The sequence below is a fragment of the Capricornis sumatraensis genome, chromosome 14, assembly GCF_032405125.1.
Source record: "Capricornis sumatraensis isolate serow.1 chromosome 14, serow.2, whole genome shotgun sequence".
NCBI classification, from domain to species: Eukaryota; Metazoa; Chordata; class Mammalia; order Artiodactyla; family Bovidae; genus Capricornis; species Capricornis sumatraensis.
Genome location: NC_091082.1, coordinates 14,298,279 through 14,317,637, shown reverse-complemented (window position 1 = coordinate 14,317,637; position 19,359 = coordinate 14,298,279). Strand labels below are relative to the sequence as shown.

Here is a 19,359-nt window from a genome sequence, read left to right as displayed (position 1 = left end):
TGCCTCAAGAAAGAAGAGAAAAGCTAAATGAATAATCTAATTTGGCACTTAAAGCAACTAGAAAAAGAAGAAATTAAGAACCCCAGTTTTAGTAGAAGGAAAAAAATCATAAAAATTAGGGCAGAAATAAATGAAAAAGAAACAAAGGAGACTATACCAAAAATCAGCAAAACTAAAAGCTGGCTCTTTGAGGTGATAAATAAAGGAGAGAAACCATTATCCAGACTCATTAAGGAAAAAAAAAAAAGAAAGAAGAATCAAATCAACAAAATTAGAAATAAAAATGGAGAGATCATAACAGACAACACAGAAATAAAAAGGATAATAAGAGACTGCTATTAGCAACTATATGCCAATAAAATCGACAACTTGGGAGAAATGGATGAATTCTTAGAAAAGTAGAATCTTTCAACGCTGAAGCAGGAAGAAATACATGGTCTTAACAGACCCATCACAAGCACAGAAATAGAAAATGGAATAAAAAAATCTTTCAGCAAACAAAATCCAAGGCCCAGATGGCTTCGCAGGTGAATTCTACCAAAACTTTAGGGAAAAGCTATAACCTAGGTGGCAATAACACACAGAAGAATTGTACAAAAAAAGATCTTCATGACCAAGATAATCATGATGGTGTGATCACTCACCTAGAGTCAGACATCCTGGAATGCGAGGTCAGGTGGGCCTTAGAAAGCATCACTATGAAGAAAGCTAGTGGAAGTGATGGAATTCCAGTTGAGCTCTTTCAAATCCTGAAAGATGATGCTGTGAAAGCTATGCACTCAGCATGACAGCAAATTTGGAAAACTCAGCAGTGGCCACAGGACTGGAAAAGGTCAGTTTTCATTATAATCCCAAAGAAAGGCAATACCAAAGAATGCTCAAACTACCACACAATTGCATTCATCTCACACGCTAGTAAAGTAATGCTCAAAATTCTCCAAGCCAGACTTCAGCAATACATGAACCATAAACTTCCAGATGTTCAAGCTGGTTTTAGAAAAGACAGAGGAACGAGAGATCAAATTGCCAACATCTGCTGGATATGGGAAAAAGCAAGAGAGTTCCAGAAAAACATCTATTTCTGCTTTCTTGACTATGCCAAAGCCTTTGACTGTGTGGATCACAATAAACTGTGGAAAATTCTGAAAGAGATGGGAATACCAGACCACCTGACCTGCCTGTGGAGAAACCTATATGCAGGTCAGGAAGCAACAGTTAGAACTGGACATGGAATAACAGACTGGTTCCAAATAGGAAAAGGAGTATGTCAAAGCTGTATATTGTCACCCTCCTCATTTAACTTATGTGCAGAGTACATCATGAGAAACACTGGGCTGGAAGAACCACAATCTGGAATCAAGATTGCCAGGAGAAATATCAATAACTTCAGATATGCAGATGACACCACCCTTATGGCAGAAAATGAAGAGGAACTGAAAAGCCTCTTGATTAAAGTGAAAGAGGAGAGTGAAAAAGTTGGCTTAAAACTCAACATTCAAAAAACGAAGGTCATGGCATCTGGTCCCATCACTTCTTGGGAAATAGATGGGATAACAGTGGAAACAGTGTCAGATTTTATTTTGGGGGGGATCCAAAATCACTGCAGATGGTGATTGCAACCATGAAATTAAGACACTTACTCCTTGCAAGAAAAGTTATGACCAAGCTAGATAGCATATTCAAAAGAGACAGTATTTTGCCAAAAAATGTCCGTCTAGTCAAGGCTATGGTTTTTCCAATGGTCATGTATGGATGTGAGAGTTGGACTGTGAAGAAAGCTGAGTGCTGAAGAATTGATGCTTTTGAACTGTGGTGTTGGAGAAGACTCTTGAGAGTCCCTTGGACTGCAAGGAGATCCAACCAGTCCATTGTAAAGGAGATCAGTGCTGGTCTTTGGAAAGACTGATGCTAAAGCTGAAACTCCAATACTTTGGCCACCTCATGAGAAGAGTTGACTCATTGGAAAAGACTCTGATGCTGGGAGGGATTGGGGGCAGGAAGAAAAGGGGATGACAGAGGATGAGATGGCTGGATGGCATCACCGACTCGATGGACAGGAGTTTGGGTGAATTCCGTGAGGTGGTGATGGATAGGGAGGTCTGGCGTGCTGCAGTTCATGGGGCCACAAAGATTCGGACACAACTGAACAACTGAACTGAACTGAACTGATCCTACTCAAATTCTTCAGAAAATTGAAGAGGAAGATAAACTCCCAAATTCAATCTATGAGGTCACTATCACCCTAATTCCAAAACCAGACAAAGATGTCACAAATAAAGAAAACTACAGGCCAGTATCACTGATGAACATAGACACTAAATTCTTCAACAAAATTCTAGCAAACAGAATCCAGCAACATATTAGAAAAATCATACATCATGACCAAGTGGGTTTTATTCCAAGGATGCAAGGTTTCTTCAATATTTGTAAATCAATCAATGCGATACACCACATTAACAAATTAAAATATAAAAACCATATGATTATCTCAATATATGCAAAGAAAGCCTTTTTAAAAAATTCATAATCCATTTATGATAAAAAAACTCTCCAGAAAGCAGGCATAGAAGGAACATACCTCAGCATAATAATAGCCATATATGGTAAACTCACAGCAAACATTTTCTTCAATGGCAAAAAAATGAAAGCATTCCCCCTAAGATCAGGAACAAGGCAATGGTTCCCACTCTCATCACTACTATTCAACATAGTTTTGAAAGTTTTAGTGAGAGCAATTACAGAAGAAATGGAAATAAAAGGAATTCAGATTGGAAAAGAAGGAGTAAAGCTCTCACTGTTTGCAGATGACATGATTCTCTACACAGTAAACCCTAAAGACACCACCAGAAAATTACTGGGGCTAAGAAATGAATATAGTAAAGTTGCAGGATATAAAATTAATACGCAGATATCCCTTGCATTCCTATACCATTCACCATTGTGATGAAAAGAATAAAATACTCAGGAGTAAGTCTACCTAAACAAACAAACTACTTATATATAGAAAGCTATAAAACACTGATGAAAGATATCAAAGATGACACAAATTGATGGAGAAATACACCATGTTCATGGATCAGAAAAATCAGCATAATGAAAATGAGTATACTACCCAAAACAATCTATAGATTCAGTGTAATGCCTATCAAGCTCCAAAGGCAATTTTCACAGAACTAGAACAAATAATTTAACAACTTGTATGGAAATACAAAAGAATCTCAAATAACCAAAGCAATCTTAAGAAAGAAGAATGGAACTGGAGGAATCAGCATGACTGACTTCAGACTATACTACAAAGCTACAGTAATCAAGACAGTATGGTACTGGCACAAGCCAGAAATATAGATAAATTGAACAAAATAGAAAGCCCAGAGATAAATCCACACACCCATGGAGACCTTATCTTTGATAAAGGAGACAAAAATATGCAATGGAGAAAAGACAATCGCTTTAACAAGTGGTGCTGGGAAAACTGATCAACCATTTGTAAAAGAATGAAACCAGAACACTTTCTAACCATACACAAAAATAAACTCAAAATGGATTAAAGATCTAAATGTAAGAACAGAAACTATAAAACTCCTACAGGAAAACTTACACAAAACACTCTCTGACATAAATCACAGCAGATTCTCTATGACCCACCTTCAAGAGTAATGGAAATAGAAGCAAAAATAAACAAATGGGACCTAATTAAACTTAAAAACTTTTGCACATCGAAGGAAATTGTAATAAAGGTGAAAAGACAGACTTCAGAGTATGAGTAAATAACAGCAAACAAAGCAACTGACAAAGAACTTGTCTCAAAAATATGCAAACAACTCATGCAGCTCAATACCAGAGAAATAAATGACCCAATCCAAAAGCAGGCCAAAAAATATACAGACATTTCTCCAAATAAGCGATTCAGATGGCTAATAAGCACATGAAAAAATGCTCAACATCGCTCAGTATCAGAGAAATGCAAATCAAAACCACAATGAGGTACCATCTCATGCTGGTCAAAATGACTGCTATCAAAAGTCTACAAACAATAAATGCTGAAGAGGGTTTGGAGAAAAGTGAACCCTCTTACACTGTTGGTGGAAATGCAAACTAGTACAGCCACTATGGAGAACAGTGTGGAGATTTCTTAAAAAACTGAAAATAGATCTGCCATACAACCCAGCAATCCCACTGCTAGGCATACACACTAAGGAAACCAGAATTGAAAGAGACACGTGTACCACAATGTTCACACTAGCACTGTTTATAATAGCTAGGACATGAAAGCAACCTAGATGCCTATTGGCAGAAAAAAAGGATAAGAAAGCTGTGGTACATATAAACAAAGGAATATTAGACAAGTATTAAAAAGAACACATTTGAATCAGTTCTAATGAAGTGGATGAAACTGGAGCTTATTATACAGTGATGTAAGTCAGAAAGACAAACACCAATACAGTATATTAATGAATATATATGGAATTTAGAAAGATGATCACCACGACCCTATATGCCAGACAGCAAAAGGGATACAGATATAAAGAACAGACTTTTGGACTCTGTGGGAGAAGGTGAGGCAGGGATGATTTGAGAGAATAGCATTGAAACATGCATATTACCATATATGAAATAGATTACTAGTCTAAGTTCGATTCATGAAACAGGGCACTCAAAGCTGATGCACTGGTACAACCCAGAGGGGTGGGATAGGGAGGGAGGTGGGAGGGGGAGTTCAGGATGGGGGTACACGTGTGGCTGACTCATGTCAATGTATGGCAAAAAAAACCCCAAATATTGTAAACTAGTTAGCCTCCAATTAAAATTATTTAATATTTAAAAAGTTGTTCTGTTGCCAAGTCATGTCCAACACTTTGTGACCCCATGGACTGCAAAAGGCCAGGCTTCCTTGCCTCTCACCATCTCCCAGAGTTTGCCAAAGTTCGTGTCCATTGAATTGGTGATGCCATGCAACCATCTCATCCTCTGTCACCCTCTTCTCCTTCAAGAGAAAAAGCAGTAGTTACCTACAAGGAGGCCCTTACAAGTATCAACAGCTTCTGAAGAATCTTTTTTTGGTCACACAGGACTGGCACAACATATACAAAGTGATGAAAGGAAAAAACCTCGCAGGCAAGACTACTGTATCCAGGAAAACCATATTGCAACTATAGTGTGATGTCCTTTCACACCTGTCATAATGGCTATCATGAAAAGGACAATATCAAGTGTTTTCAAAGATGTGGAGAAAGGGAATATTTGTGCACTGTTGGTGGGATTGTAAACTGACAGAGTTGCTATGGAAAAGAGGATAGAGTTTCCTTTAAAAATTAAAAATAGAACTGCCATATGATCCAGAAATTCCACTACTGAGTATTTATTCAAAGGAACCAAAAACACTAATCTAAAAAGATATATGTACTCCAATGCTCATTGCACCATTGCATACAATAACCAGGATTTGGAAGCAACCTAGAAAGTCCACTGATAGGTAGATAAAGAACATATTTTATATATATACACACAATATGAACTATAACCAAGACATAAAATATGAAACATTTCCATTTTCAACAACATGGATGTGTCTAGGATGTATTATTTTAGGTGAAGTAGGTAAGATAGAAAAAGACAAATGCCACATGATTCCATTTACTTACGGAATCTAAAAATAAAACAAAATCAAAGGAAAGCAGGCTCATATGGATACAAAAAATTAATGAGTTGTTGCAAGAAAAAAGGAGGGGGTTGGCAAGGTAGATACAGGGGATATAGAAGTACAAACCCCAGTTATGTAATGAAGAAGCCAGGGGGATGTAATATACAGCATACAGAATATGGTCAATAATATTGTAATAAATTCGATCTGGACAGATTGCTACTAGACACACTGGTAGTCATTTTATAATGTATGTAAAAGTAAAATCATTTTGTAGCCCATTTGAAGCTAACATACTGTTAAACATCCAACATTTCAATAAGAAATTCAGGCTCTACTACAAAGCCACAGTCATCAAGATAGTATGGTACTGGCACAAAGACAGAAATATAGATCATTGGAACAAAATAGAAAGTCCAGAGATAAATCCACATAACTATGGACACCTTATCTTTGACAAAGGAGGCAAGAATATACAATGGAGAAAAGACAATCTCTTTAACAAGTGGTGTTAGGAAAACTGGTCAACCACATGTAAAAGAATGAAACTAGAACACTTTCTAACACCACACACAAAAATAAACTCAAAATGGATTAAAGATCTAAATGTAAGACCAGAAACTGTAAAACTCCTAGAGGAGAATATAGGCAAAACACTCTCCGACATAAATCATAGCAGGATACTCTATGATCCACCTCCTAGAATACTGGAAATAAAAGCAAAAATAAACAAATGGGACCTAATTAAACTTAAAAGCTTCTTCACAACAAAGGAAACTATAAGCAATGTGAAAAGACAGCCTTCAGAATGGGAGAAAATAATAGCAAATGAAGCAATTGACAAAGAACTAATCTCAAAAATACACAAGCAACACCTGCAGCTCAATTCCAGAAAAATAAAAGACCCAACCAGAAAATGGGCCAAAGAACCATATAGATATTTCTCCAAAGAAGACATACAGATGGCTAACAAACACATGAAAAGATGCTCAACATCACTCATTATCAGAGAAATGCAAATCAAGACTGCAATGAGATACTATTTCACACCAGTCAGAATGTCTGCGATCCAAAAATCTGCAAGCAATAAATGCTGGAGAGGGTGTGGAGAAAAGGGAACTCTCTTACACTGTTGGTGGGAATGCAAACTAGTACAGCCACTATGGAGAACAGTGTGGAGATTCCTTAAAAAACTGGAAATAGAACTGCTTTATGACCCAGCAGTCCCACTGCTGGGCATACACACCGAGGAAACCAGAATTGAAAGGGACACATGTACCCCAATGTTCATCGCAGCACTGTTTATAATAGCCAGGACATGGAAGCAACCTAGATGTCCACCAGCAGACGAATGGATAAGAAAGCTGTGGTACATATACACAATGGAGTATTACTCAGCCATTAAAAAGAATACATTTGAATCCATTCTAATGAGGTGGATGAAACTGGAGCCGATTATACAGAGTGAAGTAAGCCAGAAAGAAAAACACCAATACAGTATACTAACACATATATGTGGAATTTAGAAAGATGGTAACAATAACCCTGTATGTGAGACAGCAAAAGTGTCACAGATGTATAGAACAGACTTTTGGACTCTGTGGGAGAGGGAGAAGGTGGGATGATTTGGGAGAATGGCATTGAAACATCTATACTCTCATGTAAGAAACGAATTGCCAGTCTAGGTTCGATACAGGATACAGGATGCTTGGGGCTGGTGCACTGGGACGACTCAGAGAGATGATACGGGGAGAGAGGCGGGAGGGGTGTTCAGGATTGGGGAACTCATGTACACCCGTGGCGGATTCATGTCAGTGTATGGCAACACAAATACAGTATTTTAAAGTAAAATAGAAAATAAAAAAATAATAATAATAAAACTAAAAAGGATGAAGGGGCATATTGGACAAGTAGTAGTAGCATAGTGTTTATGGAGACAAATAGCTTGCAAGTTTCCCATATCTGACAGTTTTAAAATCCTTTAACTTGTTCCAGGTATTCTTTTTAATTCTTATTTTAAAATCCAAAGTAACATTTGATTGTATTAATATTTATTTTAAAGATTATATTTGTACTTTACTCTTTGACCTCTGTACTTCATATAGAAAAAATTGGATGTTCTCAACCACCTCAAATAGACCATGGAACCATTAACTCATCTAGCTCTGCAGAAGAAAGGAGAGAAATACATGAACAAGGCTGTATGCTCATGGCATGAAGTTAAGTTATACTTGTGAAGAAGGCTTTGAGATATCTAAAAATAATGTGATAATATGCCACATGGGAAAGTGGAGCTCTCCACCTCAGTGTGTAGGTGAGGACACTAGGCTAACCAAAATCTATTTTCATTACCATTCATTAAACTAATCAATTGTCATCAAAGTCATGAGACTTGATCCTTTAGATTTCTAAATACATCAAGTAACATCTATTTATAGGCCATTTATGTATGAAAATAAAATGTATATATTTATATGTTAAAATTTGACATATAAAATTAATCATTTTTCTAATTAAAAAATTCATTTCTTCTATATAGAATCTCTTTTCAATCTGGCAATTATTTTGTATTAACACTGGATGTGCACTGAAATTAAACCTAACTATTCATACTAGTAAACATATTTATATTCCTACCTATTCAAGTTACAAAAATATGTCCTATGTCTTCCCTAAAATGTCCCTTTTAATTTCTTACAGTATATAGTTCTTTTCCTGAGATGATGTTTGGAGTCTCAATGTGTTTTTCTTTTGTTACTCATGACTGGTTAGAGAAGCACTGATGGTTTCTTTCATATATTGATAATTTCTGTTTCAAGTTCTTGATCAAGTGGACACACATCACAAATTTTAGGAAAAATTTGTGCACTTTCCTCCCATGTCATGGAGGTTCCTGTATAATGATTTATTGTTTTCAAGTAAAATTACCAAATATGTTGACCAGTACATCAAGTTAAATTTCAAAGTTAGCAAAACTTGAAATCAATTTTTTTCATTTCTTCCCAGGACTTCCTTGTGGACTTCCACCTTATATTCTGAATGGTGTTGTATCTCACAAGAAAAACAGTTACCAATAGGGAGAAGAAATTACTTACAAATGTGATGAAGGGTTTGGAACTGATGGACCTGCATCTATAAGATGTTTAGGAGGGGAATGGTCTCATCCACAAGATTGTATAAGTATAGTGTTTTCCCTTTTATTCTTAAGCTGACAAATATCTTTTAATTCAAAGCTTAAATGGCACAAATATGAAATTAAACAGTAATTCTAGAATTTAACAAGGTATCTATGGAAAGTCCTAAACTCTGGTAGAAAATTAATAACCTTAGAAATAATAAAGTGAAGCCTTTCAGTCGTGTCCGACTCTTTGTGACCCCATGGACTGTAGCCTACCAAGTTCCTCGGTCCATGGAATTCTCCAGGCATGAATAATGGAGTAGGTTGCCATTTCCATCTCCAGGGGATCTTCCAGATCCAAGGATCGAACCCAGGTCTCCTGCATTGTAGGCACTTTACCATCTGAACTACCAGAGAAAGTTTGATTTGTTGTTGCAGTTAAGTATTCAGTCATTTCTGACTCTTTGCGACCCCATGGACTGTAGCAATCCAAGCCTCCCTGTCCTTCACTGTCTCCTGGAGTTTGCTTAAACTCATGTCCATTGAGCTGGTGATGCCATTCAACCATCTCATCCTTTGCAGTCCCCTTCTCCTCCTAACCTCAATCCTTCCCAGCATTAGGGTCTTTTCCAATGAGTTGGCTCTTTGTATCAGGTGACTTCCCTGATGGCTCAGACGGTAAAGCATCTGCCTGCAATGTGGAAGACCCGAGTTCAATCCCTGGGGTGGGAAGATCCTCTGGAGAACGAAATGGCAACCCACTCCAGTACTTTTGCCTGGAAAATCCCATGGATGGAGGAGCCTGGTAAGCTACAGTCCATGGGGTGGCAAAGAGTCAGACACGACTGAGCGACTTTACACTTTTATCAGGTGACCAAAGTATTGGAGCTTCAGCTTCAGCATCAGTCCTTCAAATGAATATTCAGGGTCGATTTCTTTTAGGATTGACTGCTTTGATCTTGCAGTGCAAGGGACTCTCAAGACTCTTTTCCAGCATCACAGTTCAAAAGTATCAATTCTTTGGCACTCAGGCTTCTTTATTGTCCAACTCTCAAATTCGTACAGGACTACTGGAAAAGTCAGAGCTTTGACTAGGTGGACTTTTGTTGGCAAAGCGATGGCTCTGCTTTTTTAATATGCTCTCGAGGTTTGTCATAGCTTTTCTTCCAAGGAGCAAGCGTCTTTTAATTTCATGGCTGCACTCAAAAACTGCAGTGATTTTAGAGCCCAAGAAAATGAAGTCTGTCACTGTTTTCATTTTTCCCCCATCTATTTGCCATGCAGTGATGGGACCAGATGCCATGACCTCCATTTTTTGAATGCTGAGTTCTAAGCTAGCATTTTCAGTCTCTTCTTTCACTTTCACCAATAACCCCTTTAGTTCCTTTTTACTTTCTGCCCTTAAGATGGTGTCATCTGAGGCATAGCTGAGGTTATTAGTATTTCTCCTGGCAATCTTGATGCCAGCTTGAGCTTTATCCAGCCAGGCATTTTGCATGATGTATTCTGCATATAAGCTAAATAAGCAGGATGACAATATACGCTCTTAAAGTACTCTTTTTCCAATTTTGAGCCAGTCAATTGTCCATGTACAGATCTAACTGATACTTCTTCACCCACATAGAGTTTTCTCAGGAGGAAGGTAAGGTGGTCTGATATTCCCATCTCTTCAAGAATTTTCCACAGTTTGTTGTGATCCACACAATCAAGGGCTTTAGCATAGTCAATGAAGCAGAAGTAGATGTTTATCTGGAATTCTCTTGCTTTTTCTGTGATCCAATGGAGGTTCACAATTTGATAACACTAACTAAATCATCTCAGCTTCACATCATTTAAGGTGCAGTTTGAGCATCCTCTGATATACATCACAGATTTCAGGTCTCTGTCCCTGTACTATGGCTGAACTCTGCTCTTATCACTACCCAATTTGCTGTTAATTTATCAATCATTTCTTTGTAATATGCAATTTTCTAAGATATTTAACATAACTCCAGGTAACATATTTTGATAAAGGCAAAAATAGAAACATTCATAATTTAGATGGGTTGTCATGGGTGAATAAAATTTAAATTTGAGAAGTATGCAGCTCTACCTCTTAGAATGTCACCATTCCCACGTTGTATTTTTGATTATACAGAGACAGTCAATGTGACTAAATCAAAATTTCCGACACTTGTCTCTTGGTATAAGAGAAATACTGTAAATATTCGTTGGTTTGATATATAACTATTTATTTTCTGGAATATAATCAGTGGTCACTATGAATCTTTAAAGATGTACTAAACAAATGCATATTCTTTCAGGCCCAAATTGTGTTAACTTGCCCACCTTTGATGGTGCTGTACTTATAGATCAGGAGAAGGATTTCTATAAGTCCGGAGAACAAGTGGCTTTTAAGTCTATCATATTATCAGTTGGATGGATCTAATATTATACAGTGTATTAAGAGCAAATGAATAGGAAAGCCAGCATGTAGAGGTACTTTGGTAAAATTTTAAAATTTATATAAGTATCTGAAGTAATATAATGTAGAAAATTGCCTCCACTATCATTAAATGGACATACATTACTTTTAGGCCAGGTCAAAACCAGTTTGTGTCAGAACATAAAAAGGGATGGACTTGTGTTCCCGGTGTTTGGTGTTGTAGCCCAATAGTTCTCAAAGCACAGTCCTGGCAGAGCATTCTCAGTACATTCTGTAAACTGTTAGATATGCAAGCAGATTCACAGGCTCACTCAGACTTGTTGAATCTAAACCTCTGGGGCTGCAACTCTGACAATGTTTTGATGATTCCCAAGGAATTCTGTGTATATTTCAGTTTATGACCCATGGTTACAGCCTCTGGTAGTTACAGCCTCTTAATCCCCTGAATCACAATGAGGAATGCACATGATTGATGGTGGTGTCCTTAGCATTTGCCCCAAAATATCATTATAATTTTTTTTTAATTTACACTGTATTTTTCTATTATTTTTCCAGATCTTCTGTTTAAATCTTTAATTAATCATCTTCTCTCTGCAACTATAGTATTCTTCAAAGTGTGTTAATTCTTGATCAAGTGTTTACTTTTTTTTTTTTTTTCTTTTTTTTTTTTTTTATTAAATTTTAAAATCTTTAATTCTTACATGTGTTCCCAAACATGAAACCCCCTCCCACCTCCCTCCCCATAACATCTCTGTGGGTGATCCCCATGTACCAGCCCCAATCATGCTGTATCCTGCGTCAGACATAGACTGGCGATTCAATTCTTACATGATAGTATACATGATAGAATGCCATTCTCCCAAATCATCCCGCCCTCTCCCTCTCTCTCTGAGTCCAAAAGTCCGTTATACACAGCTGTGTCTTTTTTCCTGTCTTGCATACAGGGTCGTCATTGCCATCTTTCTAAATTCCATATATATGTGTTAGTATACTGTATTGGTGTTTTTCTTTCTGGCTTACTTCACTCTGTATAATCGGCTCCAGTTTCATCCATCTCATCAGAACTGATTCAAATGAATTCTTTTTAACGGCTGAGTAATACTCCATCGTGTATATGTACCAAAGCTTCCTTATCCATTCATCTGCTGATGGACATCTAGGTTGTTTCCATGTCCTGGCTATTATAAACAGTGCTGCGATGAACATTGGGGTACATGTGTCTCTTTCAATTCTGGTTTCCTCGGTGTGTATACCCAGCAGTGGGATTGCTGGGTCATAAGGTAGTTCTATTTGCAATTTTTTAAGGAATCTCCACACTGTTCTCCATAGTGGCTGTACTAGTTTGCATTCCCACCAACAGTGTAGGAGGGTTCCCTTTTCTCCACACCCTCTCCAGCATTTATTGCTTGCAGATTTTTGGATCGCAGCCATTCTGACTGGTGTGAAGTGGTACCTCATTGTGGTTTTGATTTGCATTTCTCTGATAATGAGTGATGTTGAGCATCTTTTCATGTGTTTGTTAGCCATCCGTATGTCTTCTTTGGAGAAATGTCTATTTAGTTCTTTGGCCCATTTTTTGATTGGGTCGTTTATTTTTCTGGAATTGAGCTGCATAAGTTGCTTGTATATTTTTGAGATTAGTTGTTTGTCAGTTGCTTCATTTGCTATTATTTTCTCCCATTCAGAAGGCTGTCTTTTCACCTTGCTTATAGTTTCCTTTGTTGTGCAGAAGCTTTTAATTTTAATTAGATCCCATTTGTTTATTTTTGCTTTTATTTCCAGAATTCTGGGAGGTGGATCATAGAGGATCCTGCTGTGATTTATGTCTGAGAGTGTTTTGCCTATATTCTCCTCTAGGAGTTTTATAGTTTCTGGTCTTACATTTAGATCTTTAATCCATTTTGAGTTTATTTTTGTGTGCGGTGTTAGAAAGTGATCTAGTTTCATTCTTTTACAGGTGGTTGACCAGTTTTCCCAGCACCACTTGTTAAAGAGATTGTCTTTACTCCATTGTATATTCTTGCCTCCTTTGTCAAAGATAAGGTGTCCATATGTGTGTGGATTTATCTCTGGGCTTTCTATTTTGTTCCATTGATCTATATGTCTGTCTTTGTGCCAGTACCATACTGTTTTGATGACTGTGGCTTTGTAGTAGAGCCTGAAGTCAGGCAAGTTGATTCCTCCAGTTCCATTCTTCTTTCTCAAGATTGCTTTGGCTATTCGAGGTTTTTTGTATTTCCATACAAATCTTGAAATTATTTGTTCTAGTTCTGTGAAAAATATGGCTGGTAGCTTGATAGGGATTGCGTTGAATTTGTAAATTGCTTTGGGTAGTATACTCATTTTCACTATATTGATTCTTCCAATCCATGAACATGGTATATTTCTCCATCTATTAGTGTCCTCTTTGATTTCTTTCATCAGTGTTTTATAGTTTTCTATATATAGGTCTTTAGTTTCTTTGGGTAGATATATTCCTAAGTATTTTATTCTTTTTGTTGCAATGGTGAATGGAATTGTTTCCTTAATTTCTTTTTCTACTTTCTCATTATTAGTGTATAGGAATGCAAGGGATTTCTGTGTGTTGATTTTATATCCTGCAACTTTACTATATTCATTGATGAGCTCTAGTAATTTTCTGGTGGAGTCTTTAGGGTTTTCCATGTAGAGGATCATGTCATCTGCAAACAGTGAGAGTTTTACTTCTTCTTTTCCAATTTGGATTCCTTTTATTTCTTTTTCTGCTCTGATTGCTGTGGCCAAAACTTCCAGAACTATGTTGAATAGTAGCGGTGAAAGTGGACACCCTTGTCTTGTTCCTGACTTTAGGGGAAATGCTTTATCCTTAATGATCAAGTGTTTAAAGAAGAACCTCCTGTGTTTATTTTCTGAAAGGCCCTAAAGTTATACCTCATAAACAGGAGGAATGTAAACCAAATCTTGATGTCAAGTGATATTTTATTATGTTTTCCTTATGATTTATAAGTTCATTTTGAATTTATATACTTTATAATTTTTATTTTACTAACCTTAAAAAGAGATTTCCAGGAAAACTTTTTTTTTCAGTGCCCTAAAAATTGTGTATCACTTTTCTAGTGAAGTATAGGGGAGAGATTTAAGATACAGAAGTCTAATTCATGCTGAAAAATATTGTTTTATTTCCTTTGACTTAACTTTACATATAAACTGATGACAATTAGCAGTCTTTCATGACAGATTAACTGTTGAATCAAAACAACCATGGAATATATTTGACATTCTATTTCCTCCTTGCTGTTCATGACAATCATTATATTAGAGATATTTTTTTCCCTTTCTATTCAGATGTTTCCTGTGTGAATCCACCTCAAGTGGAAAATGCTATTATACAAAATCAGAAGTCTAGTTATCAAAGTGGTGAGAGAGCACGTTATGAATGCATCGCAAATTATGACCTCTTTGGGGAGATAGATGTTGTATGTTTAAATGGAACCTGGACAAAACCACCTCAGTACAAAGGTAGAGTATCTTACTCACCCTGTCCACCCAATTTAGAGAATATATTAAGAACAAAATATATTGATACTAAACTAGGATGAAGTAGCTTTTCTGGAACAATTTTTAGATGCAAGAAAAAAATGGTGCTGAAAATCCAGTTCTTTTGTGGTCTTAATATGTAATCTAACATGTTTATTCTATGACAGGGTTGACTAGATTTGAGCAGTTGGAATCACGGGACATTTCCTGTCTTAAATACTAAGACAGTCAGTTGTTTTCTGAAGAATAAGTGTGTAAAATATACCATAATTACATTTAACTGCCCAAGAAATTCCACTTTGAGATATGGAATAAGCAGCTGGGGCCTGATCACAAAGTCTGATATAGATGTGGGCACCTGTAACTATGTATGATATTTAAAGGTAGGTTACTAGCTGAGTTCCAGCAGAGCTATTTCAAATCCTACAAGATGATAATACTAAAGTGCTACATTCATTACATCAGCAAATTTTGGAAACCCAGAAATGGTCACAGGAGTGGAAAAGGTCAATCCTCGCCAATTCCCAAGAAAGAAAGTACTTGGAAACAGTGACAGAGTTCATTCTTTTCAGCTTCACAATCACTGTAGATGGTGATTGCAGCCATGAAATTAAAAGACACTGCTCCTTGGAAGAAAAGCTATGAAAACCTCGATAGCATGTTAAGAAAGAGAGACATCACTTTACTAACAAATGTTCTTATTGTCAACGATATGGTTTTTCAAGCAGTCATGTATGGATGTGAATGTTTGACCACAAAGAAGGCTGAGTACCAAAGAATTGACTTCTTTGAACTGTGGTGCTGGAGAAGACTCTTGGGAGTCCCTTATCCTGCAAGGAGATCAAGCCAGTCAATCCTAAAGAAAATCAGTCCTGAATATTCATTGGAAAGACTGATGCTGAAGTTGAAACTCCAGTATTTGGCCACCTTATGAGAAGAGCTGACTCATTGGAATAGACCCTGATGTTGGCAAAGTTTAAGGGCAGGAATAGGGACATCAGAGGATGAGATGGTTGGATGGCATGATCGACAGAATGGACATGACTTTGAGCAAACTCCAGGGGCTTAATGAAGGACCGGGAAGCCAGGCTTTCTACAATCCATGGGGTTGCAAAGAGTCAGAAACAACTGAGTGACTGAACAACACAACAGGAACTGATTATGATGTATCTTGACATTAAGTTCTTTGGCTCCATCCCATTTGGAATTTACTGAGCAGTTTTAATATGTAATTGTTTTTGGTTAGTCACTAAGTCATATGCCCTATTTGAGAAATTTTCAGCCATTATTTAAAAAATAATAATTTTGGAGTATATTTCCTATACAATATAGTGTCAGTTTCACTGCACATCAAAGTGAATCAGCTACACATATACACATATCCCCATTCTTTTGGCTTTCCTTTCCATTTAGGCCATCAGAAAATGAACTCAGCCATTATTTTTTTTATCTCTTACTCTTTATTTTCAACTTCATGTTCAACAGTTCTTTACTGTCTTCCCACAGGTCCTTGAAGCTATGCCCATTTTCTTTTCAGTCTATTTTCAAAGTTAGTTAATATTCAACTTATTGATCCTTCTGCCCTCTGCAATATATTGTTGAACCACATGGTTTTCTAATAATCAACTTTCTAGTTCTATCAATTGGACTGGATTTTTAAAAACCATTATCCAATGATTTCAATATCTGTGTCATCTCAGTGTTGTCTTCTGTTGATTGATTTTTTCTCTTTTGAGGTTTACCTGGTCTTTGGTCTGATAAATGATATTCACTTTTATATCTTGAGACTAAGGATGATGTTGGACTCCTTCATTAATCAGGCCTCCATTACTGCCATGTAGGGTACAAGTCCAAGGTTCCCACCTGGCCTCCTCAGACACCAGGAGAAAGGACAGAGGTTTCTTATTCCCTTATTATGTGGGTGGAAATGTGGGCTGCTTACTTGAACCCTGTAGATCAAGGTATGGAAAGAATTGGCCTTAGGTTTCTGCCATTGTGTGTTTCTAGACTAAACCAGTTCAGTTCAGTTCATTTGCTCAGTTGTGTCTGACTCTTTGCAACCCCATGGACTGCAGCACACCAGGCTTCCTTGTTCATCACTAACTCCCAGAGCTTAACTAAACTCAAGTCCATCAAGTCAGTGATGCCATCCTACCATCTCACCTTCTGTCATCCCGTTATCCTTCTGCTTTCAATCTTTCCCAGCATCAGGGTCTTTTCCAAAGAGTCAGTCCCTTGCATCAGGTGGCCAAAGTACTGTAGTTTCAGCTTCAGCATCAGTCCTTTCAATGAATATTCAGGACTGATTCCCTTTAGGATTGACTGGTTTGATCTCCTTACATTCCAAGGGACTCTCAAGAGTCTTCTCCAACACCACAGTTCAAAAGCATCAGTTTTTCGATGCTCAGCTTTCTTTATAGTCCAACTCTCACATCCATACATTACGACTGGAAAAACCATAACTTTCACTAGATGGAATTTTGTTGGCAAAGTAATGTCTCTGCTCTTCAATATGCTCTCTAGGTAGGTCATAACTTTTTTCTAAGCAGCAAATGTCTTTTAGTTTCATGGCTGCATTCACCATCTGCAGTGATTTCGGAGCTCCCCAAAATAAAGTCTCTCACTGTTTCCATTGTTTACCATCTATTTGCTATGAAGTGATGAGACTGGATGCTATGACCTTAGTTCTCTAAATGTTGATTTTTAAGCCAACTTTTTCAGTCTCCTCTTTCACTTTTATCAGGAGACTCTTTAGTTCTTCTTCATTTTCTGCCATAAGAGTGGTGTCATCTGTATATCTGAGTTTGTTGATATTTCTCCTGGCAATCTTGATTCCAGCTTGTCCTTCATCCAGCTTGGAATTTCACATGAGGTACTCTGCATATAAGTTAAGCAAGCAGGCTGGCAGTATACATCCTTGATATGCTCCTTTCCTGATTTGGAACCAGTTTGTTCTTCCATGTCTGATTCTAACTGTGGCTTCTTGACCTGCATACAGATTTCTCAGGAGGCAGGTAAGGTGTTACCGTCTGTTTAATTTCCACAGTACGTTGTGATCCACAGAGTCAAAGGGTTTGACGTAGTCATTAAAGCAGAAGTAGATTATTTTGTGGAACTCTCTTGCATTTTCGATGATCCAATGAATGTTGGCAATTTGATCTCTGGTTCCTCTGCCTTTTCTGAATCCAGCTTGAACATCAGGAATTTCGTTGGTCACATGCTGTTGAAGCCTAGCTTGGAGAAGGTTGAGCATTACTTTGCTGATGTGTGAGATGAATGTAATTGTATGGTAGTTTGAACATTCTGGGATTGGAATGAAAACTAACATTTTCCAGACCTGTGGTCACTGCTGACTTTTCCAAATTTGCTGGCATATTGAGTGCAGTACTTAAAGAGCATCATCTTCTAGGATTTGAAATAGCTCAAATGGAATTCCATCACCTCCACTAGCTTTGTTCTCAGTGATGCTTCCTAAGGCTCCCTTGACTCTGTATTCTAGGATGTCAGGCTCTAGGTGAGTGATCACACCACTGTGGTTATCTGGGTCATGAAGATCTTTTTTGTATAGTTCTTCTGTGTATTCTTGCCACCTCTTTTTAATATCTCCCACTTCTGGTGGTTCCATACCATTTTTGTCCTTTATAGTGCCCATTGTTGCATGAAAAGTCCTAGGTATCTCTAATTTTCTTGAAGATATCTCTAGCCTTTCCCAATCTATTTTTCCCTCTGTTTCTTTGCACTGAACACTGAAGAAGGCTTTCTTGTCTCTCCTTGCTGTTCTTTGGAACTATGCATTCAAATAGTTTTATCTTTCCTGTTCTCTTTCACCTTTAGAGTCTTTTCTTTTCTCAACTATTTGTAAGGGCTACTGAGGCAACAATTTTGTCTTTTAAAATTTATTTTTATTTTTGTTGTTGTTGTTAGTAGGTTTTATTTTTATTTTTTTTTAATTTACAATACTGTATTTGTTTTGCCATACCTGCCTCCTATAAAAAGTCAGGAACTTCTGCCCTATCAGATCTAAACTCTTGAATCTATTTGTCACTTCCACTCTATAATCATAAGGGATTTGATTTAGGTCATCCCTGAATGGTCTAGTGGTTTTTCACATCTTTCTTCAATTTAAGTATGAATTTGGCAATAAGGAGTTCATGATCTGAGCCACAGACAGCTGCCAGTCATGTTTTGCTGACTGTATAGAGCTTCTCCATCTTTGGCTGAAAAGAATATAATCAATCTGATTTTGGTATTGAACATTTGGTGATATCCATGTGTAGAGTTTTCACTTGTGTTGTTGAAAGAAGGTGTTTGCTATGACCAGTGTGTTCTCTTGGCAAAGCTCTATTACATTTTGCCCTGCTTCATTTTGTATTCTAACCCCAAATTTACCTGTTACTCCATGTATCTCTTGACTTCCCACTTTTGCATTCCAGTCCCCTATAATGAAAGGGACACCCTTTTGGGTGTCAGTTCTAGAAGTTCTTGTAGGTCTTTATAGAACTGCTCCATTTCAGCTTCTTCAGCGTTACTGTTCAGGGCATAGTCCTAGATTATTCTGATACTGAATGGTTGCCTTGGAAATGAAGAGAGATCATTCTGTCATTTTTGAGATTACATCCAAGCATTGCATTTCAGACTGTTTTGTTGACTATCATGGCT

General features: G+C 37.2%; 1 pseudogene; it reads left to right on the top strand.

The window, feature by feature from the left end:
* LOC138090707 (complement factor H-like) overlaps positions 1–19,359 on the top strand; it is a 34,816-nt pseudogene that overhangs the window by 12,717 nt on the left and 2,740 nt on the right.